The 26189-nt window shown below is 45.8% G+C and overlaps 1 protein-coding gene across 4 annotated transcripts in view; it reads left to right on the top strand.

Moving 5' to 3' along the window:
• Positions 1-3066: 3066 nt before the first annotated feature.
• STAU1 (staufen double-stranded RNA binding protein 1) overlaps positions 3067-26189 on the top strand; it is a 383483-nt gene continuing 360360 nt past the window's right edge. For 2 of the 4 annotated variants that reach the window (XM_078651856.1, XM_078651855.1), the window contains exon 1: positions 3069-3260. The gene's annotated coding sequence lies outside the window, so the exon portion shown is untranslated. Of the gene's footprint in view, positions 3261-26189 lie in introns of all 4 variants that reach the window. The other 2 variants (XM_078651853.1, XM_078651854.1) reach the window with 2 other exon arrangements.

Here is a 26189-nt window from a genome sequence, read left to right as displayed (position 1 = left end):
CCTCCCGCACCCATGTCTCCTGAAACATGCATACATCCTGAGTGTCAATGAAAGACCCCCAATCTGGGGAGTCTAATTTGCCCTGAAGTCCGGCTAAATTCCAGGAAAGAATAGACAAACAGGATATACGCTTGCCGGAAGACGTCGCCGGGGAGTCAGGTAACGCAACCACAGTGATGTCTGACAACTCGGGGAGGGGTTCGATAGATTCGACTTCCCCACCAGTCACACCCTCGCCAATTTCATTTATTTGGCCACCCATGCCCTGGTCAGACTGTAATCTTCAATCACAGTCGTCCAGACCAGAGAAGACATCAAACCTATTTACTGACTCCAAGGGAGTAAAAGGTCTCAGGTGATCCATTCTCCTAGTAGAGTTTCTATTAGGCCTAGGAGGTACCGTATTCCACCCGGAGGGGTCTGCAACATGATGAGGGTGTGGGGCTTGTGACGGATACCCAGTATTGTAAGGCATTAAGGGGACAGTGTGTTTAGGTACCTGGCCACCAGTGTAGGTAGAGGGAAACACTAGGGATCTGGGGTAAAAATAAGTCAGGGGACGCAGGACAATGGAGTTGCAGCCACCACCCTGGGGCCAATTTAATATATAATTGACTGCTCGAGGGTCTCTAAAATTTACGACAACTAGATCTCCATCGTTATCCTTGACCCTACTACCCAGCCAAGAGAGTCATCGAACATGCACAATATCACCGTTGATGTTATGTGTGAGTGGTCTAAATTGGGCAAGCCAGTGCATAATTTTATTTTTAATCTGAAAGAACCCCTCCCTCTTATTAACTGGCAAACTAGGGACCCCCGTCAGAACAACCACATACGGAGCAGCTTCAGGAGGCAATTCTACTTGGGGGCTTTTACGAGAGGGTGACCTGGTATATCTGGTGGAACCCCTTGTGGTCTGCTGTGGATTCCCCGCAGATGATTTTCCAGGTCCCACCAAAGCTGCGCTAACTTGTTTGGAAACTGAGTTGTTATTCTGCTTGGGGGAAGGAACCTTCTGTTGCTTGGGGTTCGTTGATTTAATAGATTGGGAAGTACCTTTAGGAGCGCCGAGAGTGCACGAACTCACCACGGCTGGTGGTGCCGGAACCCCCTCACCAATACATTGGATGATCCCTCGTGATTACTAACTGCAGCCTCAATGTCCTCAAGCCTTTTCTCCACCCTCCTCAACCTCTCTATAATGGGTAAGATGAAAGAACTTATTAGGTGTTCCATGTTATCCAGTGAAGCGGCAGTAGAAACATCCAATAGGGAGGGGTCATCAGGAATATCAATTGGGGCATTAGTGTTCACAAGTTGTACAACTGGTACCAATGGTGGCAAGGGTACCGGGTTTGACGTATTAACTTGGGCGGCCATTTGGACCAGCGCAGTTCTGATGATAGGCTTGGAAGGTTTACCAAAATCGGTATGACTAATCTTTGGCTTTTGCGGGTCCCCCCCCTTCCGTCTTCTTTTTGCAGGTGGAGGACCATGGGTCTTTGCAGGGACTGGTTTTTTCAATTTGTTTTGGGCAGGTTTGGCCTGGACCGAGGTCCGGGTAATCGAGTCAGCATCGAACAGTATCGGACTAGAAGAAGGAATGTCACCTGTGGGCTGGTCTATGGGGACCAAAGGTGTTGGAGTGCATTCGCGTAACAGAAATGGGAAGCTTTCCAAAGATAGAAGATCTTCATTGCTGGGAGTACATCCAACAGTAAGGGAAAGGGGATTGAGCGGGGGATCTGAGGAAACCCTATTCTTCATACTTTCGACAGAGCGACGACGATCTGCCAAAGTCTTCTCCCTATCTAGATCGATAAGAGCCTTTGTAAAATAATTGTCAAGGGGGCCGTTAAAGCTACACCCAATCTTCTCAGGAAGTGTTTGATCCGGACTTTGGGCCATTGTACATAGGTGGACCAAATAACAATAAGAAACAATGCGATAGAAGAGGGTAGGCCCTGCCCGGCCTCTGAGGGCCTCAGAGGGCCCGCCCTTTGCCCGGGCTTCGCCCCGCGTGCGCGTACAATCTGATGTTTAAATAGTATGGGGCGGTATCAGGAAGAGGACCAGCTGCGGCTTAACACAGCAAAACATTGGGCCGGGTTCACAGAGAAATGGGTACATGTAAGCCTCTTAGCTTACTATCTTATAAGGGACTAGAATTGCACATTTCAAGAAATTTCATAGGTCTCTAAAAACTCTCATGGACACCTGCTGTTACAGGTTTCAAGGAGTTCTGTAAAACTTTTGAGAATTTATATTTACAACCCTGCGAAGGGCTTTATGCATGCATAATTTTACAATGTACATCAAGTTGTACATTGTACAACTGCACATCCACAAAATATCATTTCCAACCTCCTAATGGGTTTAATCCTGCCTGCCTTTCCTTTAAGAGGAGTAAATCTGTTTCCGGGGGTGGGAGGTTGTATAATGAAGAAAAGGGGGAATACCAGACGGATAAGGGGGGGCTGAATTCTGACAGCTCAAGTTTGACAGTGCCAAAACTTTCAACGGCATCCCCCCCCCCCCCCGGAATATACGTCACCTTATTCGCGATTTATCCATTCCTAAAATTTAGCCAGAGATGAGTAAGTAATAAGAAGCGTGACTAAACGGATTTGAGTGTAAATTCAGCTTTTGTAAATCGGCTGCACGCGTAAAACAAGACATTTACACATCAAAGCCGAACGGACAGTCTGACTCGAGACCGAAATACATTTACAAAAAACGCCACTCTAGCACGAAAACAAATTGGAAAAGAAAATGTACTTTGTGTAGAACAAAAAGTAAAAAGATCGAGTTCACCAGAAAATAGGCAAAAAAGTCTCCCTACAACAGGAGAGTGTATCATTCTGCAATACTTACTTACATTGTACAAATGGCATTTTAATGAACGAGTAAAAGGAAAAATCCTGACATTTTTAAAAGAAAAATAAGTAATGTGTTAATATTAGACTAGGGATGCACAGGGAACAAATTCAGTTACAACCCAATACGAGAACTATAAAGAAATGTCTGCCAGAGGCTGAGCCCCCTTCTCCCTCCCATCCCCGAGTAGACGTCACTTCCGGTTCCGACGGGAGCTGGCTGTTCATTCTCTTTAGTGTTTGCCCTGTCTGTATCTTCTCATTCAAACCCCCCTGGTACCAGGACCCGTCTCCCAGACCCAAGATACCCCGCCCGGCTTCCGTACATGGACTAGGTTCGCCCAGGACTCCTGCAGCAGCGGCCGGCAGCCAGGGCAGGAGGTGAGCGGGGATGGGGGAGGGAGAGGAGCCGGGCAGGCAGGGCGGGGGCTGCCTGACCAGAGTCGGGGGTTGTGGTTGTGCTCCAGGTGCTGGACACCCTATGTTTCTGCCATGTACCTGCACACCGGTGGCAGGAGGGTTAGGGACAGCTTTGCTCTGACCCTGTCGCACTAGTTTCACAGACGGGGGCTGCAGCCGCCGGTCGTGCTAGGCCGCGGTGTCCACTAGGGACCCTGCAAAACTAGGGACTGCTATCGGGCCAAAAAGGATGAGGGTAGCTTTGGGGAGCCAGGCACTATTTCCAAACCAAACTGTTCAGCATTAGCTTTGCGCGTTGTATAGTGTTTTATTATCTTTATGTTAACTTATGTCTTTCGTGTCTAACCGGCACCTGTTAGAATTCTAAACGTCATTATTGTTCTCCCACCAAACCTACTCGGTTATGGAGGTTGGAATGTACTCCACTTTAGCAGGAAGGTTGGCACACTCATCTCTTGCACCATGCTAAGTCCTCTGTCCACCACCACACACCGATGCATTTCCTCTCCTCATTTCATTACTCCTGCATTTACTTCTTAACCTCTTTCAAGATGAACCCATAGCAAGCTTTTACACCCTTTGAAATGCCCCAACCTCTAGCTGAAGGACCCCATGTCCTACCCCACCATGTCAAAGATCCTGACATTCCCCACGCCCTTAGCAACGAAGCCTCGCATTCCCCTGTGTCCCTAGCGACGTGATGTGGCCTTCCACGACGCCCTTACTTGCGGAGCCCGGCCTTACCACATGCCCTTTTTGACAGCCTGGCATCCCTTAATGCCCTTAGTGACAGAGCATGACATTACTCTGGGCCCTTAGTAACGTAATCTGGTTCACACCTCCTTACCCTTATCGGTGGAGCTTGGCATTACCCCCCACAACCATGGGATGGTGCCTATCATTCCTTCCGGAACCTCTAGTAACTGAGCATTATACTAGCCCTACCCGAAGCCTAATACTGGCTCTGCTTATGGAGGTGGGCACTGGCACTGTGCTTTGACTGACTCTTGTTTGCCCAACAACTTATAAAGGAGTTTGACATGCCCTGGATCCCTTCCGATTCTGCCAACATGTTATTGTTTTATTATTTCTGGCATGCCTTCACTTAATTTTAATGGTGTATTATGACCATCCTTCCGGTTTAGAGTGCAACTGGTTATGATCCTGGGACTCCTCGTTCCATTGACCTTCAACTTGCTGTCAACACCAATTCCTGTTAGAGGATATTGGCATGCCTCCTCCTGCATGTTCACCATGTTATGTTACAACCCACACACGTCTAATGGAGCTTGATTTTATTCTCCCGAGTTCCTGCTTGACACTTTAAATTGATAGAGCCAGGCATGGTTTCCCACACAAAGTTCTTACAGACCATGTCTCGGTTTCTGCCCACCATGGGGGGTTGTCCCTCCTGTAAATAATTTGCCTAATGGACATTGAATTGTTTACTTATCCTCTTTCTTTCCTTAGACACTTTGCTTAATGCCATCCTTCCTTCACTTAATGGCATGATACATGCCTTTCCTGGGAAGTTGTCTGATCTTTGGGCCTCATGAACCTTTTATCTGAGAGGCGTACATTATGTTCCTTTTGGATCTCGTGTAATCTTAGGGGTCTCTTTGTTCTGCCTGTATCTTAGCTCCCTGTATTGCCCCCTTCTATTTATTTGAATCTTTGCTGTTAAAACCCAGTTCTTGTAGCATTGACCCTTGTATAGCTCACTTGAACTGTTCTTGAAATATGCACTCATGTTTATTTGCATTTTTTGGAGATTTCTTCACTTTAGTTGGATGCTCCAGTATCGTTGCCATCACCCGCTCTAAACACTCTTTTTTAAATGTTATTACTTCTGCTATTCTGATAAGTTCGACAATGCTTATCTACTCTGGACCACCCTTGCTTGATGTTACACTTCCTTTTTTCTCTCCCTTATGGTGTCTGGGTTTAGTTGTGATTTCTTTGACGTGCTTTGTCTCTACTTTTAGTTAAGTGGGGGAAATTTAAGAAAATACACGCTTGGTCTAGGGATAAGAAAAGAGGTGAATTTAAGAAAGAAATTTGTGAAGGTCATGAATAAAAAGACAAAACTTATTTGGTGCTAAGATTTAGGCTACAATCTATGAGGCTAAAAGTAGGTAGTCTTATGATAAGGATCGAAGAATGGGACTTGCACGCAGGAACATTGTGTGATAGGTACTTGGGGAAACATGTTGTACTTGGGTAAACACGTTGGAATTCTTGTTTTTGGATACATAGGTTAATTACAGGCATAAAAAGATCAAACTCTTATTTTTCACACTAATACCAAAGTATCTTTAAGTTCTTGGTAACGCGCTTCAGTGACTCTGTAGCAATGTCCATTATATATGTATATGTATGTGTATATACTACATGTGGGTGTGCCTTTTCACTGGACTCAACCCAGAGTTTTTGTTGCAGGGCTGTCTGCATCACTAGCATTTGTCTATATAATTTCTCTTCCAGCAGTGTTCGTTATCACAGATTGGTGGTTGACAGTTATGTATTTATTCATTTAACAATATTGCTCTGGTCTCATTAACTTTTATACTGGACGTGCATGCTCGTGCATGCTCTTTACATAATAGATTTTCTTTCTGTTCCGCTGTAGGTATCTGACTTTCCACACTCTTAAAATGCCTGCTTTAAGTGTAAAAGAATAGTGTTCTGGGACTTTGATTTGCACTTAAGTGTGAAATGGGTATTTAATGTTGGATACATTTCATTTCCTTAGACATGTCATTCACCTGCCTAGAATTTCAGAAATACTTCTATAAGGATAAAACAAAGTCTTCCTTTCTCCCTTTACTTTCATTTTAGTTTGTTTGAAGGGCAAATAGTTACACTCGTCCTACTAGTTTGCACTTAAATCACCCACAATTTTTGATGAAGCATGGCGTTCTATAAGTCTGTGTTTCTTAACTGATGTAGTATTATCAAGGCTCACGTTTTGAAATTAAGTACACTACTCAACTGCATATCTTCCCTTTCCCTGACTGTTGATCCTGCAAACTTTACAGCGCTTACTTTTACATGTCATACAGGTTTACAAACAATCGTGTATCCTGGCGGAACTAAAAATTTTTTTAATACAAGGTCATATGTCAGCAGCTCATAGTATTAGCAGCTGTACAAACATCATAAACAGGATATCGCACAAGTATTATAAACACAAACATATTGAGCGGAACACCTCGCGCATGTCCTATACAGCTCACATATTCTATATAACCATCAACCCAATGATTAGACAGTCTTAAATCGCAGGGCAATGGGCTAATTATTGCTTAAGAGAGCCAAAATAATTTGTTAAAGACCACAGCAATACCTCTCAATCACCTCTCGTACCTCCTACATATCCAACATAATAAATAAGAGTGCAGTACCTGTCGACACATGCGGATTGAGGTTCTGGACTACTATTGGGTCTTTGAAATTGAATGAAAAGATGCCCCCCAGACAGTAGACAAAATCATAAGGCTATATTGTTTGTGTGCCTGAATTACTTTCGTCTTAGAACACAGGTTTAGGTGTCTACTCCTTTCTTTCAGACATAATGATGATATCTAATGGAGTTTTGGGGGCAAATCGTACTCTGAAAACCTGGGAATAATAAAGTACCCATTTGAGGAGCTCCGTCATTGAAAAGCAGAGTTCTGCTATTCATTGGTTTGTTGGCTAACTTTTACCCTTGAAGTCTCACAATCTATTGTGTAATTTGTAAGGGGGCTGACAGCAGATAACTGTTAGATGGAAGGCGATTACCTATAGTTGACTGGCTATGTAATTTACAGTCTAAGAAGCAGTGACTCTCCCTGATTTGACTAGCATACATTCCCCTGAAGACAAAAACATTCTTATAATCCTGCTGAATCCAGTCCCCACAAGATCATATGATCAGAAGAATATAAGCCTAACTGAAGCAGCACCTTAGTACGGAAATCTCCCTTGGTAAGGGAATATGATCAGCACAACCTAAACTCAAGCTATAGGAAGCCAATGTCTGAGCACACCAGGGGTCTTGTGGCTGTAAAGCTGCTGTGTTAGAATGTGGCAGGCTTGCATGACAACCTTGATGATCCAGCATGGTGGAACTGTATTGTGGAATAGGACTTCATAATGTTGCAGGAAACATGGGCAACAAAACCATTATTCAGACCTGGCAACACAATATATAATGTCAAAGCAAGTCCATCTAAAGATGTCTGCACTTCTGGGGGCCTGCCAATTGGGATTACATTATCTTGAAATCTTGTAAACAAAAAGCTAGCGATAGAAAATGCCAACATTATTGGTCTGAACGCCAGGGCTGAAATGGATTTATGGTGAACATATATAACATCTATAAACTTTTTACATTAAAAAAATAGAGGTCTAATCTTTCTTTATTTGATCATTATTTATCAAGTACTGTAGCTAAACCTCACATTCAGCGAGAGATTTCAATGTAATCTCTGAGCCACTGGACTATATAGATGCTGTCACAGATCTTGAAAATGAAGCTAGGGGCATACAAAGTCGAAATTCTGACCTAATTAAATCTTCGACATCAGCAGCCACACAGCTAGCGTCTATAACTCCATCATGCAGCTTGCATGCATGCAACTGGCGATCAAAATCAGGTGCACATACATCATACACCTTTTCAAGAGGGGGGGTGTAATAGCATAGACTAGATCATTCTTTATATAGAACTATGGTCTAACATAGTAGACTTCAAAGTCATACAAAGAGCTGCTAGCAATCATTATGCGTTGCATTGAATAATGAGGATTAATATACTCTTTGTTAGCTCCCAAGCTATCTAGGATATATCCAACACTTAGGAAAAAAGTTCTTATATTGACCCCAAAACTTTTTATTAGTTTTACACAAAACAAGAGTAGCTTGCAGACAACATACATCTCTTTTCTAATAAATGTGACCGCTTCCTGAGCCAGAGTTAATCAAATTCTGTTATCCGACCCCTCCCCTGTCTTTGTAACCTGAGGTATCACTACCCTGTTCCTCTTAGGTATTGCTAACCTAACATCACCCTTCACTGTCCATGGTCACTGATCGCAAGGCTCTATACTGATCCCGCTGTATCCTGCCCAGCCTTTCCAGATTTTCCTGTGTTTTAACAAATTATCTGTCAAATGACATAGACTGACCGCTAATCCCGACACATTTTAACGCTATTGCAGGCGTTTTTGTCGACCAGCATAGCAGTGACATTGCTATTACTCCGCTACCAAACCTGTGTACAAATGCTTTCAAACCATCTAAATCTTTAATAACTAAGACCACCCATGGTTTACAAACAACTGCCATAAGGTATAATGTATATTAATCACAGCTATTAAATCCAGTAACCCAAAGGGAATCGGAGAAGGTTGGCCTAAATACAAATAAACAGTGTCCATAAGCAGGCAGGATTGGATTGATGCAAACTGTTTCAATCTGTTAGAAACATCAAAAAGAAGAGATGCTAATTGCATTTTGGCAATTCATAGCTCATAATAGCCTCACTAATAATATTCTGTGAGAAAGATAGTTTGTGGAAAAAATATTTTGTTGACCTTCATTCTAACTATAATCTGGATACTAATGCATTGCCGGTGGACACCCCACCACAATATGATAATTGGTTTGAAGGTCTTGACAACTCAGTTTTTTATTTCTACTTGGAAGATTCCCTCAAAGCCATTGAATGTTTACATCCGGGCAAAGCACACAGGCCTGATAGTGTTCCCAGGGACCTATATCGCTATAAAACCACTGTATGAGGTCCTTGCATTAACCTCTTTTCTGATAGGGTCATGTCTTGTGACAGGGTTCCTAATTCATGGTGTTAAGCGGAAAGTATTCCCATTTTTGCAGAATGGCAGTAGGAGCACCCCAGGGAACTATCCACCTATTAGCCTGATTGACAATCTACAGAAAGTGTTCTGCGATCATTTATTAGATAAACTGTTAGGTTGGATGTATGAGACACTGGTATAATTTTCCCTTCCAGCAGGTTTTTCGAACTAAAGTAGATTAAATATTCTGTTTCACTATAATTATGAAGAAATACCTGAGGTTAACTAAGGACTTGTTTGTGGAATTTGTTGATCTAATGGCTGCATTCTATCTTAATCCCAGACTATGCCATCTGAGCCACCTTCAGGTTAATGGCATTCCAGCACATCTGTTGGATATTCTTATAAGACTTCATGAAGAGAATTATGGCCAGGTGCATTGGGTGCATCAAGGAGAGATCATGAATCACATGCGTATAACTGAGGGTTCTGACAAGGGTACGTTTAAACCTCTACCCTTTTCTTCTTATACGTAAATGATGTTCTAAACTACCTTAGTTGATGCATCCATGATTCCCGAAATTTGAGGGAATGCCAATGCTAGCGCTGCTTTTCGCAGCCGACACACTCCTGATATTACAAACCCAGGCGGGACTATAGAAAGTATTAAGCAAATTTACTGATTCTTGCAACCTTCGGAGCGTGGAGGTTCGTATCTCAAAATCCAAGTACATGTCCCTTAACTTCCACAAGGCCTTTATAGGTGATTTTACAGTGAGTGATAAACGGATACACAAGGTTGTTTAATTTGACTACCTTGCAATTGGAGTTAACAAATCACATATGGAAATCACACATACAGAAGTGTTGAGCAATAATACTTCATAGATTCTTGATGTAGGAGAGTAGGGTCTGCAATCCTATGATCACCCAGATTTTTGCTTTTTGCTGCACTGGTTTACGACTTTCCCTGGCTGTGGGCCTGCTAATCAGACCCACAGCCTAGCTGTTCTCTCTATCCAAATTGTACTCAGGTACTGAATTGGCACTGGGCCCTCTCCAAGTCCCTGTACCCAGGGCTGAGGTGTACCCAGAAGTCTCCCAGGGGCTGAAGCATGTATTATGCCACCCCTGGATTGACTAACTAAAACTGACACAACTGGCTGCACGACAGCTGGGGCAAGGTGGTGTACTCACCCTTTGCTTTAGATATAGTATACCTATATCTAACCCTAAAATGGACACACAGATCTCCTATCAGTCACTCCTATGGCAGGCCTTAACAATCCTGAAGGCAGAGTGCTTGGAATCGTGTGAGATGGTGCTCTGGCATGAGCTGAGCCTGTCTGCGGCTTTCGGGATCTATCCCTTAGCCGTTTCCATGATATCGCATACCATATACTCTTAAGTGCATTATAATCCTCGCGGTTATGTGCCAACTCTGGTATCGCTTTATCAAAACATGTCGAGTAAGGTGTCATACGAATTGGAATACTAACCCCTCGCCAATTCTGGCGACGGGGTTAGCATTCCACCCTTCTAGAGGGACACGACATGTATGTAACCCCTAACCCCGGTTAAAGTCAAACAGAGCCTCAGCTCCACAAAATGGATGCTGCCACCGAGACACAAGTCTGCCCTCCTGCTGCTGGGAGTCCTCCCAGAGCAGGAGATAAGGACAAAGGGTTTCCTGCCAGGGGCGGTGCCAGCACCGTCCCAGACAGGGTTTTGTGTATTGTAGGTAGGCAGGGCTTTAGAGGAAGGTGACTGCACGTGGCACCCCGGTGCTCACTGTGCATAGGCTGGCTGGAACCAGTTCCAGGGTCACTCCAGACCCTGTGCTGGGGAAAAGCCCGCCAAGGAAGTGGGTGTAACCACCCCCCTCCTAGTCCCACCCATAGGGCAGGACTTAGTCGCGTGCCAGCCCCTTTTTACAGGATAAAGGTAGGAACTGGCCCCCTTCCAAATCAGATCATCTTTGAATCCTGAAACTACTTTCTGCGAAAGGAACTCAAGACTTCTTCCTAAGATTTCTCCCTTGTGACTAAGGAGTAGTCACCCTGCATCCGCAGGCACCATCTAAGAACACTGCGGTCTGCTGCAAGTCCTTCCTCCGGAATCCGACTGCCCAGCTCGACGAGAACCGGCTTCCCTGGCACCTCTGACCTCTACCCACCTCTACAGCCCAGCTGAGAACCGTGGGTGCGACGAGACCTCAAGGGACCGGCCATCTGCAAGACTGCACGACTTCTTTCCAGCAAGCCCGCCGAGTGAATTCCTGGTGAGTGCTTTGGGGTCCGAGAAGCCCCCACCCTGAGCAGCTCCAGCACCGAAGAGCAGCCCCCCAGCATCTCCACGATCTGCGTGGGGCCCTTCTGCTTTCCGCTGCTCACCGCGTTGTTTGGCTACTAGCCCGTTGGCTTGTGGCCTCCCTGACGACGCCCGACGACATTTCTGCTGCTGGTCTGGTTGCTCCAGACTGGCCCTTGCTCCCTCCCAGAAGAGGAGCACCCCGGACCCTCCTGGTCCACTCAAGACGCCATTTTGAGTCCACCGCGTGGGCTTGAATTAGCCAAGGCTTGTTGCCCAATCCTGGGTAACTTCGACGCCAACGACTTCATCCTCCGTGGGACAGCTCGCACCTCCATCCTGGTCGCCGACAACGCCTCCTGGTCCGAGAGACTGCAGAGCCCAGCAGCGCCCACTCACCTGACTGCGGTGACTTCGCCCGGTGCCATCCTGGTGCCCACTTAATCACTGGCTAGTGATTCAAGAACTTGGTCCCCTCTGCTTTCAGGTTTCTTCTTCCTCGATCCAGGCTTGGATCCAACGAACTTTCCTTCACTGGTCGCCTGCCAGCAACTTCCTTCTTCCAGGCTCCTGGTCCGGCAACGAGATCCCCGACGTCTTTTCAGACCTATGCAGCTGCAGCCCCTGGGCTAGGTAACTTCGGCACTTCGGTGTCCCAGCATAGCCTCACTATCCTAGGGTCAGGATCCACTGTCGTTTTCTTCCTACCAGGTCGGGTTCGCCCGTGAACACTAACTTTGCCTTTTTCTAGCTTCCATAGACTTTGTCCCGCATCCCGCGTGAGAGTGCACACTCTGCACCCGAGTTCCCTAGGCCTCCTGCTAGTAATCTAAAGGTTCAGTAGTCCAGTCCTAGCGATCCCAAAGCCTCTGAGAATCGTTACTTACCTGCTAGTAATTCGCATTCCACTTTGAAAGTATATGGTTTTTCGTGCCCCTCGGGCATTCGTGTAACGTGCTAACTTAAAAGTATTTCGTAAGAGTTTTGTTGTGTGCTTAGCACCCTGTCCTCATAAAGAGTACAGGGTTGTTGTGATTCTAATAAATACATTGTTTATTTTCATAACACTTGTGTGGTGTCCTTTCACTGGGTGTTCAAGGGGTAATGTGATGGTAAAACAGCTGGCTTAACACGCCCTCTAGAGTCTTAGCCTTAGACTGCTCGTATCCATGCTACTAGGATAGCTGGTCTATAAGGTTGACTTACAACCAATCATCAATAAGGGTTGTTTGGACTGATATATAGTGATCACTAGAATAGTGAGCACTGCACATCAGGCCAACTTCTCACATTGGTGAGCAGCGGTTGGGATTTGAGCTTGCTGTTGTTTTACCACACATGCCCTAAGAATATCTTGTGAAAGATCACATAAGTACTAAAGGTACATATAACTTAGCTTAGAATACTCTGAGTTCTACTGAACCAGCTGTTGTAGCTCCTAGGGCCTAGCACACCCTAAACTACAACTCTAGCAAGGGATCAGTAGGCAAACATATAGTGTAGGTAAGTGCACCACTTACACCTCACTAGAAAAGCATGTCGACTCAGGGGGACTCTACTGAGACTCCCCTGGTCAGTGTTGACCCTCCACAGGTCACTTCAAGATATGCAGCTCTCAATTTTCAGGAGATGAGGCAACTCTGTGTCTCCAGGAAACTGAAGCAGGGGTCTAACCCCACCCTTCCCTTTCTGATAGGTCTCTTAGAGACGTATGATGCCAGAAAGCTCTCTCAGTTACATGAGAGCATGCCAGCCTTAGAGGGAACCTCTGGGGATCCAGACCTCCCCAACACTGATTCAGCAGTTGAGGAGGAGGATGAGGAGGTACTCTCTGGGGATGAGGTAGACAAGGGTCTTGAGGTAGTCAGAAGGCTAACTAGGACCAACTTAGACTTACTTGGGCTAGGATCTGGGGGCCCCCCAGTACTAACCCGAAGTGGGCCTAACCTTGGAGTTAGGAGAGATAGATCTCTTTCTAGGGACTCCAATAGATCTCTGCACTCTAATGCCTCTTCTCAGGGGAGAAGGAATCCTCCACAGAGGAGATTTACTTCCCCTCAGAGAAAGGAGCATGAGGCTAGGATGAGACAAGCTGAACTGAGGATTGAAAGGGAAGAAATTGCCCTGGCCAAAGAGAAGCTTGCCCTGGCAAGAGAGCAGCAGATGAGTGGGCTAGCTCCCACTGGTGGCAGCAATCTCCCAAGAGATAGAGAGAAGGGTTTAGATACTAAACACCTGACTAAAATAGTGCCCCCCTTTAAGCAAGGGGATGACATCCAGAAATGGATGGCTGCTCTGGAGAGGGCCTGCACTGTGCAGAACATTCCCCAGAGTCAGTGGGCAGCTATATTGTGGCTCTCCTTTGATGGTAAAGGTAGAGATAAGCTCCTCACTACAAGAGTGGAGGATGCTAACAATTACCAGGTCCTGAAGAATACACTGGTTGATGGGTTCGGTTTAACCACTGAGCAGTACAGGTTGCTGTTCAGAGACACCCAGAAAACTCAGTCTCAGGACTGGTCTGATTTTGTGGATTGTGCCACTAAGGCTTTGGAGGGCTGGTTGCTGGGTAGCAAGGTTACAGATTACACAGGATTGTATAATCTAATGATGAGAGAACAAATTTTAAACAATTGTCAGAACCAGTTGCTGCACCAGCACCTTGTTGATTCAGATCTGACCTCTCCCCAAGAATTGGGAAAGAAGGCAGACAAATGGGTCAGGACAAGGATCAAGCAGAACCAGAACCAGAACCAGGGTGGTCAGAAGAAAGCAGACCAGAAGGGTAATGTTAAGAATGAGCAAAATGACCAGAAGTCTTCACCAGGTCCCCAACAAACCAAAGAGGGTGGGGGTCAGGCTTCCCAGAAGAAGAAGACTCAAGAAGGCCAGTCAAAAAGGTGGTGCCAGTACTGCAAAAGTAAATCTCACTGGTTTAGTGAGTGCACCAAAAGAGGAGGAGGACAAACTCCTACCACTACAGCTCCTAAAGCAACTGCACCCCCTAGTACAGTCAGTAGTGGTAGTGTCACTCCCAAGGCATTAGTTGGGTTAACCTTGGGTACTGAGGGGTCTGACAACTTAGTTGGCACACTCACTCAGGCTGTCCTTGTCTGTACAGGGGATATGGATATGTCCCCTGAAATAAGTCCCAATACTTTGGGCAAATACAGGCAGACACCTTTGATTAATGGCAAAATGGCTCAGGCCTATAGGGACACTTGTGCCAGTGTCACCATGGTGACACCTAACTTTGTGGACCCTGGACAGATCATGCCAGGTACTGATTTCCTGGTGACCAATGCCAGCAATGTCACTACTAGTCATAGTGTGGCAATTGTAGCTTTCTCCTGGGGTGGAGTGAAGGGACAAAAGAAAGTTGTAGTCAGTTCAGACCTCCCAGTTGATTGTTTGTTGGGCAATGATTTGGAGTCATCACAATGGTCAGAAGTGGAGCAGAGGACTCACATGGAGATGTTAGGCTTGCCAGCACATGTGCTTGCTGTGACTAGGTCACAGGCCAGAAGATGCCCCACTGAACAGGTGCTGGATCCTGAAATTATGGACCAGACACCTTCCAAGAAGAAGAGCAGTAAGGGTAAGGCTTTGCCTTCCCCCTTGCCCCAGGTTGAGGATCAAGTCTCTGAGGAGGCTGATCTAGAAGAGCTGAGGGAAACTGAGCCTAAAGAGCTTGAACTTGATCAAGTTGAGTTTCTGGGCTCAGGGGGACCCTCCAGAGCAGACCTGGGGAAGGAACAGTTGAGCTGCCCTTCCCTTGAACCCCTCAGACAGCAGGCTGCTGCTGAGGCTGCAGGGAATGCCACAGGTGCCCACAGGGTATACTGGGAAGATGGACTCCTGTACTCTGAGTCAAGAGACCCCAAGCCTGGTGCAACCAGGAGGCTGGTCATCCCCTTGTCTCTGAGAGGTTTCCTTCTCACCTTGGCCCATGAGATTCCCCTTGCAGGTCATTTAGGTCAGACAAAGACTTGGGACAGGCTTGTCTCACACTTTCACTGGCCCCATATGAATGAGAACACCAAGGAGTTTTGTCGCTCATGTGTCACTTGCCAAGCCAGTGGTAAGTCAGGTGGCACAACAAAGGCCCCCCTCATACCACTACCTGTGGTGGGGGTTCCCTTTGAAAGAGTGGGGATTGACATTGTTGGTCCAATGGAACCCCAGACAGCATCAGGACACAAGTTTATACTGGTGGTGGTGGACCATGCCACCAGGTATCCTGAGGCTATTCCCCTTAGGACCACTACAGCCCCTGTAGTGGCAAGAGCCCTAGTTGGAGTGTTCTCCAGAGTGGGTTTCCCTAAGGAGGTCGTTTCTGACAGAGGTACAAACTTCATGTCAGGATATCTGACTGCCATGTGGAAAGAGTGTGGTGTGAACTACAAGTTCACCACACCCTATCATCCACAATGCAATGGGCTTGTTGAGAGATTCAACAGGACCCTGAAAGGGATGATTCATGGACTACCTGAACCTCTTAGGAGAAGATGGGATGTCCTGATCCCCTGCCTCTTGTTTGCTTACAGAGAGGTCCCACAGAAGGGGGTTGGCTACAGCCCTTTTGAGCTTCTGTATGGGCATCCTGTAAGGGGACCCCTGTGTTTGGTGAAGGAAGGATGGGAGAGACCTCTCAAAAAGCCTGCAACCAACATAGTGGACTATGTACTTGGTCTCCGCTCCAGGATGGCTGAGTATATGGAAAAGGCATCTAAAAACCTTGAGGCCAGCCAGGAACTTCAAAAAGCTTGGCATGACCAAAAGGCTGTACTGACTGTGTACCAGCCAGGACAGAAGGTGTGGGTGCTGGAGCCAGTGGCCCCAGCAGCTCTGAAAGACAAATGGTCTGGGCCCCACACCATCATTGAGCAAAAGGGAGAGGTTACCTACTTGGTGGACCTTGGAACTCCCAGGAGCCCTCTCAGAGTGCTCCATGTTAACAGGCTCAAGGCATATGTTGACAGGAAGGACATGAGCTTGCTCATGGCCACAGATGAGGGACAGGAGGAAGAGAGTGACCCTCTCCCAGACCTGCTCACTCAGAATCCTGATGATGGGTCAGTTGATGGTGTTGTCTTTTGTGGCAGCCTCACTGAACATCAGCAACAGGATTGCAGGCAAGTTCTGCAATCCTTTCGACATATGTTCTCTCTGACACCCAGCCAAACTGATTGGTGTACCCATGATGTTGACACTGGAGACAGTCTGCCTGTCAAGAGTAAAATCTACAGGCAGCCTGATCATGTTAGAGACTGCATCAAAACTGAAGTGCAGAAAATGTTGGAACTGGGAGTCATTGAGCCCTCAGATAGCCCTTGGGCTAGCCCAGTAGTTCTAGTGCCAAAGCCTCACACCCAGGGTGGTAAGAGAGAGATGAGGTTTTGCGTAGACTACAGAGGCCTCAATGCAGTCACTAAGACTGATGCCCACCCAATACCAAGAGCAGATGAGCTTATAGATAGATTGGCTTCTGCCAACTTCTTAAGCACATTTGATTTGACAGCTGGGTATTGGCAAATCAGGTTAGCTGAGGAAGCCAAACCTAAGACAGCATTTTCTACCCCTGGAGGGCATTATCAATTTGTGGTAATGCCCTTTGGACTGAAAAATGCACCTGCCACCTTCCAAAGGTTGGTGAATCAAGTCCTCACTGGGCTGGATGACTTCTGTGCAGCTTATCTTGACGATATTGCTGTCTTTAGCTCCACCTGGGAGGATCACCTGGTCCACCTGAGGAAAGTGTTAGAGGCCCTGCAAAAGGCAGGCCTCACTATCAAGGCCACAAAGTGCCAGATAGGGCAGTCACAGGTTGTATACCTGGGCCACCTTGTAGGTGGAGGCCAGGTTCAGCCACTGGAGAGTAAGATACAGGCCATCAAGGACTGGACTCCTCCAATCACCCAGACTCAGGTTCGAGCTTTCTTGGGCCTGACTGGGTACTATAGGAAGTTTGTCAGAAATTATGGGTCCATAGTGACCCCCCTTAATGACCTGACAAGCAAGAAGATGCCAAAGAAAGTTCAGTGGACAGCAAGCTGTCAGAAAGCATTCAATGACCTAAAGCAGGCCATGTGCACAGCACCTATCCTCAAGAGTCCAGATTACTCCAAGCCATTCATTGTCCAAACAGATGCTTCTGAGTTGGGTGTGGGAGCTGTTCTGTCTCAACTGAATTTTGATGGTAATGATCAGCCTATTGCTTTCATTAGCAGGAGGTTGACACCCAGAGAGAAAAATTGGTCAGCTATTGAGAGGGAGGCCTTTGCTGTGGTCTGGGCCCTGAAGAAGCTGAGGGCCTACTTGTTTGGCACTCACTTCACCATTCAGACAGACCATAAGCCCCTCTTGTGGCTAAATCAGATGAAGGGTGAAAACCCCAAACTGCTTAGGTGGTCCATTTCCCTACAGGGGATGGATTTTACAGTGGAGCATAGACCTGGGACTGATCACAGCAATGCTGATGGGCTCTCCAGGTATTTCCACTTAGAGCAAGAAGACTCACCTGGTCAAGGTTAGTTTATTGTCCCAAAGTTTGGGGGGGGGTCATGTAGGAGAGTAGGGTCTGCAATCCTATGATCACCCAGATTTTTGCTTTTTGCTGCACTGGTTTACGACTTTCCCTGGCTGTGGGCCTGCTAATCAGACCCACAGCCTAGCTGTTCTCTCTATCCAAATTGTACTCAGGTACTGAATTGGCACTGGGCCCTCTCCAAGTCCCTGTACCCAGGGCTGAGGTGTACCCAGAAGTCTCCCAGGGGCTGCAGCATGTATTATGCCACCCCTGGCTGGCCATCCAAATCTGACACAACTGGCTGCACGACAGCTGGGGCAAGGTGGTGTACTCACCCTTTGCTTTAGATATAGTATACCTATATCTAACCCTAAAATGGACACACAGATCTCCTATCAGTCACTCCTATGGCAGGCCTTAACAATCCTGAAGGCAGAGTGCTTGGAATCGTGTGAGATGGTGCTCTGGCATGAGCTGAGCCTGTCTGCGGCTTTCGGGATCTATCCCTTAGCCGTTTCCATGATATCGCATACCATATACTCTTAAGTGCATTATAATCCTCGCGGTTATGTGCCAACTCTGGTATCGCTTTATCAAAACATGTCGAGTAAGGTGTCATACGAATTGGAATACTAACCCCTCGCCAATTCTGGCGACGGGGTTAGCATTCCACCCTTCTAGAGGGACACGACATGTATGTAACCCCTAACCCCGGTTAAAGTCAAACAGAGCCTCAGCTCCACAAAATGGATGCTGCCACCGAGACACAAGTCTGCCCTCCTGCTGCTGGGAGTCCTCCCAGAGCAGGAGATAAGGACAAAGGGTTTCCTGCCAGGGGCGGTGCCAGCACCGTCCCAGACAGGGTTTTGTGTATTGTAGGTAGGCAGGGCTTTAGAGGAAGGTGACTGCACGTGGCACCCCGGTGCTCACTGTGCATAGGCTGGCTGGAACCAGTTCCAGGGTCACTCCAGACCCTGTGCTGGGGAAAAGCCCGCCAAGGAAGTGGGTGTAACCACCCCCCTCCTAGTCCCACCCATAGGGCAGGACTTAGTCGCGTGCCAGCCCCTTTTTACAGGATAAAGGTAGGAACTGGCCCCCTTCCAAATCAGATCATCTTTGAATCCTGAAACTACTTTCTGCGAAAGGAACTCAAGACTTCTTCCTAAGATTTCTCCCTTGTGACTAAGGAGTAGTCACCCTGCATCCGCAGGCACCATCTAAGAACACTGCGGTCTGCTGCAAGTCCTTCCTCCGGAATCCGACTGCCCAGCTCGACGAGAACCGGCTTCCCTGGCACCTCTGACCTCTACCCACCTCTACAGCCCAGCTGAGAACCGTGGGTGCGACGAGACCTCAAGGGACCGGCCATCTGCAAGACTGCACGACTTCTTTCCAGCAAGCCCGCCGAGTGAATTCCTGGTGAGTGCTTTGGGGTCCGAGAAGCCCCCACCCTGAGCAGCTCCAGCACCGAAGAGCAGCCCCCCAGCATCTCCACGATCTGCGTGGGGCCCTTCTGCTTTCCGCTGCTCACCGCGTTGTTTGGCTACTAGCCCGTTGGCTTGTGGCCTCCCTGACGACGCCCGACGACATTTCTGCTGCTGGTCTGGTTGCTCCAGACTGGCCCTTGCTCCCTCCCAGAAGAGGAGCACCCCGGACCCTCCTGGTCCACTCAAGACGCCATTTTGAGTCCACCGCGTGGGCTTGAATTAGCCAAGGCTTGTTGCCCAATCCTGGGTAACTTCGACGCCAACGACTTCATCCTCCGTGGGACAGCTCGCACCTCCATCCTGGTCGCCGACAACGCCTCCTGGTCCGAGAGACTGCAGAGCCCAGCAGCGCCCACTCACCTGACTGCGGTGACTTCGCCCGGTGCCATCCTGGTGCCCACTTAATCACTGGCTAGTGATTCAAGAACTTGGTCCCCTCTGCTTTCAGGTTTCTTCTTCCTCGATCCAGGCTTGGATCCAACGAACTTTCCTTCACTGGTCGCCTGCCAGCAACTTCCTTCTTCCAGGCTCCTGGTCCGGCAACGAGATCCCCGACGTCTTTTCAGACCTATGCAGCTGCAGCCCCTGGGCTAGGTAACTTCGGCACTTCGGTGTCCCAGCATAGCCTCACTATCCTAGGGTCAGGATCCACTGTCGTTTTCTTCCTACCAGGTCGGGTTCGCCCGTGAACACTAACTTTGCCTTTTTCTAGCTTCCATAGACTTTGTCCCGCATCCCGCGTGAGAGTGCACACTCTGCACCCGAGTTCCCTAGGCCTCCTGCTAGTAATCTAAAGGTTCAGTAGTCCAGTCCTAGCGATCCCAAAGCCTCTGAGAATCGTTACTTACCTGCTAGTAATTCGCATTCCACTTTGAAAGTATATGGTTTTTCGTGCCCCTCGGGCATTCGTGTAACGTGCTAACTTAAAAGTATTTCGTAAGAGTTTTGTTGTGTGCTTAGCACCCTGTCCTCATAAAGAGTACAGGGTTGTTGTGATTCTAATAAATACATTGTTTATTTTCATAACACTTGTGTGGTGTCCTTTCACTGGGTGTTCAAGGGGTAATGTGATGGTAAAACAGCTGGCTTAACACGCCCTCTAGAGTCTTAGCCTTAGACTGCTCGTATCCATGCTACTAGGATAGCTGGTCTATAAGGTTGACTTACAACCAATCATCAATAAGGGTTGTTTGGACTGATATATAGTGATCACTAGAATAGTGAGCACTGCACATCAGGCCAACTTCTCACACTTGATCGTAGTAAAAAGTACAGAGCCTCGACACCTAGAAATGCCTCACCGCAAATCTAGGTTTACAGGGCCAAGAGTCGAAATGCATGACAGAAATTTGGGTATTCGATAAAAACAAAGATTTGACAAGCAAGGAGAGTAACTTCCTGAGATCCTTGTTTAATTCGTCCTAATGTACCCCAATGTTGTCATTATTTTTTGACATAGGGCCCAAGGTGACCTAGCCGTCAAAAGCCTCTCCTCTTCTGTATTAGACTGTGGTCAACCCCAGAGCTGATATCATATAGAAATGGCCTTGCAGATGTTCTGTATATTGACAAGTCCTATACTATACCTCTGATTTGTCATTTGAAATCTTGGTTCCGGGTCCTGGGATTAGTAAACCCATGGCACTATTCTTTAACTATTAATACGGGAACTCGGCATATTGTAAAATATGCCTATTGGGACTATGTGCTAGAGTTGTGCCACAGAAGCTTGATTTTGGGCTTAATTCACCTCTGTATTGCCTCTAGAGTACTTCAATCAGATACTAGCCCACTCATCGTCTTTGACATGACTACATTTTTACATGTTGTTTTGCTCCGAAGGTAGCAGTTGGGGCTTTTACTGTGGTCTATTGTATAACTGAGATCCTGCTCATGGCTTTTCCTACCCAATATTCTATAGAACTATCTAGGAAATATCAGCACTAATCCTATTTTGTGGTTCATGTGAATATAAGGTCCTGGTAGGAATAATATAGATATGGCTAGGGTCCTGCGCTGGAATTGTGATATAACTGAACAGAATTTATTGTTAAGCGCCGACCCCTGCATGGATAGAGTTGTAAATAATTGCACATGAATTATTGAGTATATGTATTTATATATTTTATATCTTAAATTTATAATGTGTGTATTGGTTATCTGTTTTTTTTAATTCCAGAAAAAAATAATTAATGATGATTAACTGCAGTTTAAGGCAACAGCCTTAAGGTGCTACCATAGTAAAGTAAACTTAGTCACCTGTTAACTGGGGTACATAAGAAAAGTGTTAGTTCCAGAATATTCAAAGAAATTCCTTCCAGGTATCTTTTTTTTTTCAACAATAATTTTAATGTGAAGTGGAGTATAAGCCGGCCCTTATATGCTAAGTCCTCAGATGGTGTCTAAAGCTCGATAGTTAATTATGTAAAAACAAAAATTTTTTTCATGAATGGCCAAGGCCAAACAGCCAAAGATGACAAACGCGTTGATCGAGCTTCATCTGGGTCTGCAATTATCTTATATAATTCTTGCTGGCCGACCCTGAAAAATTTCCTCTCCACCCACAGAAACATAACCCCAAGGCAGTGGACCCATCAGAGCAGGGCATTTGTGAAACGCAGTAGCTGTATGGCTTTAAGGTGACATTTAAAGGTCGACCTTGCATTCCTGCCACCCCTGGGTTCAAGAGCCGTGGTCTCCCGAGTGAGCGTGAAGGCCCTAGAGATGTGGAAAGAAACTGTTCTTTCCTGGGTGCCTGCCGGGTGCCATGCCATGGCCCTAGAAAGGCACACTGCTGTGACATGGATGGCAGCTGAGACTGCAGGCACTGTGCGATTCCACACGGCGTTGGGGTGAATTAAACTCATAGGTCCCAGAGGGAGGAACGAGTCTGACACCCATATGTCACTCAGACTCATCCCCTGGAGCCATGGCTTTGATTACTGATCGTCTAGTGGCACAGATCAGTGTTGGTGCAGATCTGGACATGAGGATTTAGGCCTTGGTTGTCCCAAGAGTGGAGAGATCTGAGGTCTGCTGCAAGAGCTAGCTGTAGTGAAAGTGTATTTACCAGGGATACCTTCAGTCCGTGGGACTTGGTGAAAGGAGTGTACCCATGTTTAAACATTAATTTGCTAAAGGCCCGCTTCCACTGTAACATTTAAAACACCCGGGCCACATGGAAAGCCCCAGACATACAAGAGAACAAACCTGTGTAGCGGCAGGAAGGTTTCATCTGTGGCTCCCCGTATAGAACTTCTTGGAATAAGTGGGCGATTGAAAATTGGCACATGCTGATTCACACTGCTACATTTTGGCTTTACGTCTATCCTTAGTATGTTGACATCCTGGTGATAGTTGGGCTTTGCTGCTCTACGCATGCAGAAGAAATTGTACCTGGTGTGGTTATCTGTCATTTGAGAGGCTGTGCTAATTCTGGCTGTGGTGCCTCAAATGCGCCCTAGTATCACGATCTGTGACTCCTGCTGTTCATCACTGCTCTGCTGACGCACCCTGGACAACAAGCAGAATAATGGGAAAGAGTCTAGCTCCATCAGATGACCCATCAAGGCAAAATTGATTGAAACAGATCACCGGAGTTGCGCTGCTGCACTTGCACATAGGGTGAAAGAAAATGCTGCTGAGACAGATGCATTATTATTCAGCCCTGTGAGTATCATTCAGGCCACTTGTGAAACCAGAACTGTTCAAAAAAACAAAATTGAAGGTGGGAATGAAGATATCCCTCCTGCCTCGGTACCTAAGAAACTTAAAGGACAGTGTGACTGAAAATGAAGAGAGAATCTCAGTGATGGAAGACAAATTGCAGTCCCTCTAAACCAAAGGTGCACTCTTGCAAGAGCCCATAGAGCAACTGTAGAAAAGAGCAGAGGATGCAGAGGGCAGTTTCTGGATAAACATTTTCCAATTCAGTCATTCTAGAGGTGCTAAAAGGAACAATTCCGGAAAGCTCCATCACACCATGGCTGACATCTTGAATGCCGTCTGAGGGACTATCTGCATGTTAATTCATTAAAAGGGTGCAACACAAAACCCCTGCTCGGTGCACATCCGAGACCTGTGATTTGCTAGAATTTAAACATATTGATTGCTGTACAGTTCTCAGATCTGCACACCTTGACCCAGACCTTAACAGTGTATCATTAAAGATGATGATCTTCCTGGACTACATCTAACAGCAGCTTACGATCTTTACCACCGTCAAAAGCTGCGAGGATGGAGTTCATCTTTATACCCCTTTAGCCCTCAAAGTTGAAATTGTTGCACCAAGATAAATACTACTTTTTTTAACCTTTGGAGGATGCCTGGGTTTAGGTTAAATTAAAGAAAAGGTATAAGCAAGGACTGGGTGGGCTATGCTTAACACCCCCCCACCCCGGAACCCCCATATATTGGATATATAAGACTTATCACTCTGGCGGGAAAATCTTGTAGATAGTACTGAAATTAACTGGGCTGGCAAAACGTTTTCAGCAGTTCTTTGGTTAGCTCATTTGACAACTGCACTGAGACTCCTTAAGTGAGTACAATCAAGTTACTATAGTACATTTACACTACTTGCCCTGTCTCAGTCTACAACTTCAGGAACACAGTCTAATTTAATGAAATAACAACTGTCTCAACAAGCAAATAAGAATTTGTGCTGTACTCCAATAAAGAGTCGCCAAAAGCATTGCTCATACAGGAGACACACCTGCTATGCACAAAATGTTTTTTGGGCCTCTGTGTGTACTCACACGTTTACAAAACCTAAGAGACTCCCTCATGACCTCTATTTCTTTAACATAATGAAATAAATTTGAGACGGGGTCACTAACACAAATCAGAAGACAATCAAAATCACAACATTTGAAAGTTGATGATAAATGTATTCATTTTTTAGTTCAAATACTTTTGATTCATTTTAATTTTTTTTTTCTAGACCAGTAAATGGACATTATGAGAAAACAATCAATACATATCAATTATTTTATCATGTTTTTCAAGAAAATTTCATGAAAACAATGTCTTCTTACACATCAATTGATTTTTCGATACACCGCGCTATCGTATGGATGAAGGAAACCTGTTTATTCTTTGATTAAGATAACCCTGGATAATAGCTACAAATAATAAGAAATGGAAACCATCACGAAGGGATCCTTTCAAAAGTGAAAAAGATTTTCCCCTTTGGGGTTTACTCAACAAAGTTCCTTGAGGATATACTCCTGTCAAAGACTACGGGATTGGTTTGCATAACTTGCGCAAAGGAAACTGTCTTCTGTTTGTTTGGTGAGATATTTTACTTCCGTTGTACGCTGGCAATTTAGAAACTTCCAAGATAGAAGAAACATTTCCTCTTACACCAGCATGTGCTAATGCTGGTTGCTGTGCCCCTACTTGTCTTGTTTGGGATTTGTGAAGATTCTGACGAAGGTGGCTTGTCCACCGAAACGTGCATTGACAACGTGTGCATTTCCCATGACAGGTTCATGGTGAACAGAACATACAACTATCTAGAGCTTTTTTGCATGTGTATGGTTGTTAGCTAGAATGTTTGGTTGAGTGAGTGTATATTTATTTGTATTGTGTTTTCTTATGGGTGTAGCGGAAAATTAATTGATGTGTAAGAGGACAACATTGTTTTCATGAAATATTCTTGTAAAACATGATGAAATAATTGATATTTATTGATTGTTTTCATATGTGGTTGGCTCATATTGCCCATTTACTAGCCTAGAAAAAAATTATTTAAAAAAAAGAATGATAAAATATTTGATATAAAAAATGAATACATTTATAATCAATTTTTAACTGTTGTGATTTTGATAGTCTTCTGATTTGTGTTAGTAATGCTGTCACAGATTTATTTCATTATGTTAAAGAAATGAGTCATGAGGGAGTCTTTCTTAGTTTTGATTGCTTTTTCCCCCTTACTACCTGACCTATAATTATTGTTTTTTTTAGGGGGGTTTCCCTTTTCTTTATAGATACTCACAATGTTCTACTTTGTATTCATGAGAGGTTCCTGTGGGGTAGCCATTAACCTACTACAATATTTCCCACTAATGGTCAGTACAGTGCACAATGACAGATTAGGGAGGTATGTATTCTTTTTGTGGCTTCTCGAAATATGGGAGTGGATGTTGGTAAGCGTAAACGTCCCACTACTGCACACACATTCTTCCCAGGTGCTTGTCATCCTATTCACCCTTAGAAAATTGTCTGGTATGTTTGCACTGGAAACCCTCCTTAACAACTCCATAGGCGGGATGCTGACTAGGGGCAATGCCCCATTCTAATGAGTTTGGAACTCTTCAAAGTATGCTCACCTCCATCCTTTGGCACTACACAAAGAGGCCGGTTAGATTGGCACCTTGCGCCATGACCAGCACTGTGCCACAATTTCGGAAATATGGTATGCTTCTCATACTTACCTATACATCTCATTATATAGAAGCCGAAATCCTGGACAAGATGATTGCAAACAGACTGGCTGGAGCGTACACCTTTCTGATACATAAAGACGATTGTGGCTTCATGCCTGGGAGAAGCGGATGCCATTACTTGTAGGTTGGTTTTTCTGCAGCAGATGGATTTCGGGACATTAGCTCCTTGGTCCTAGAAGAGCTTGACAAGTCTTTTGACTCAGTTCACTGGACTTTTTCGTTGTAGAATCAAGGTAGAATGAGCTTTGTTCAACTCTTCATGAGCTATATTAACATTATTTCCTCATCTCCATGGGCTTGGGTAATGGTGAATG

The sequence above is a fragment of the Lissotriton helveticus genome, chromosome 7 (genome assembly GCF_964261635.1).
Source record: "Lissotriton helveticus chromosome 7, aLisHel1.1, whole genome shotgun sequence".
Classification (NCBI taxonomy): Eukaryota; Metazoa; Chordata; class Amphibia; order Caudata; family Salamandridae; genus Lissotriton; species Lissotriton helveticus.
This window is presented reverse-complemented; position numbering and strand designations above follow the sequence as displayed.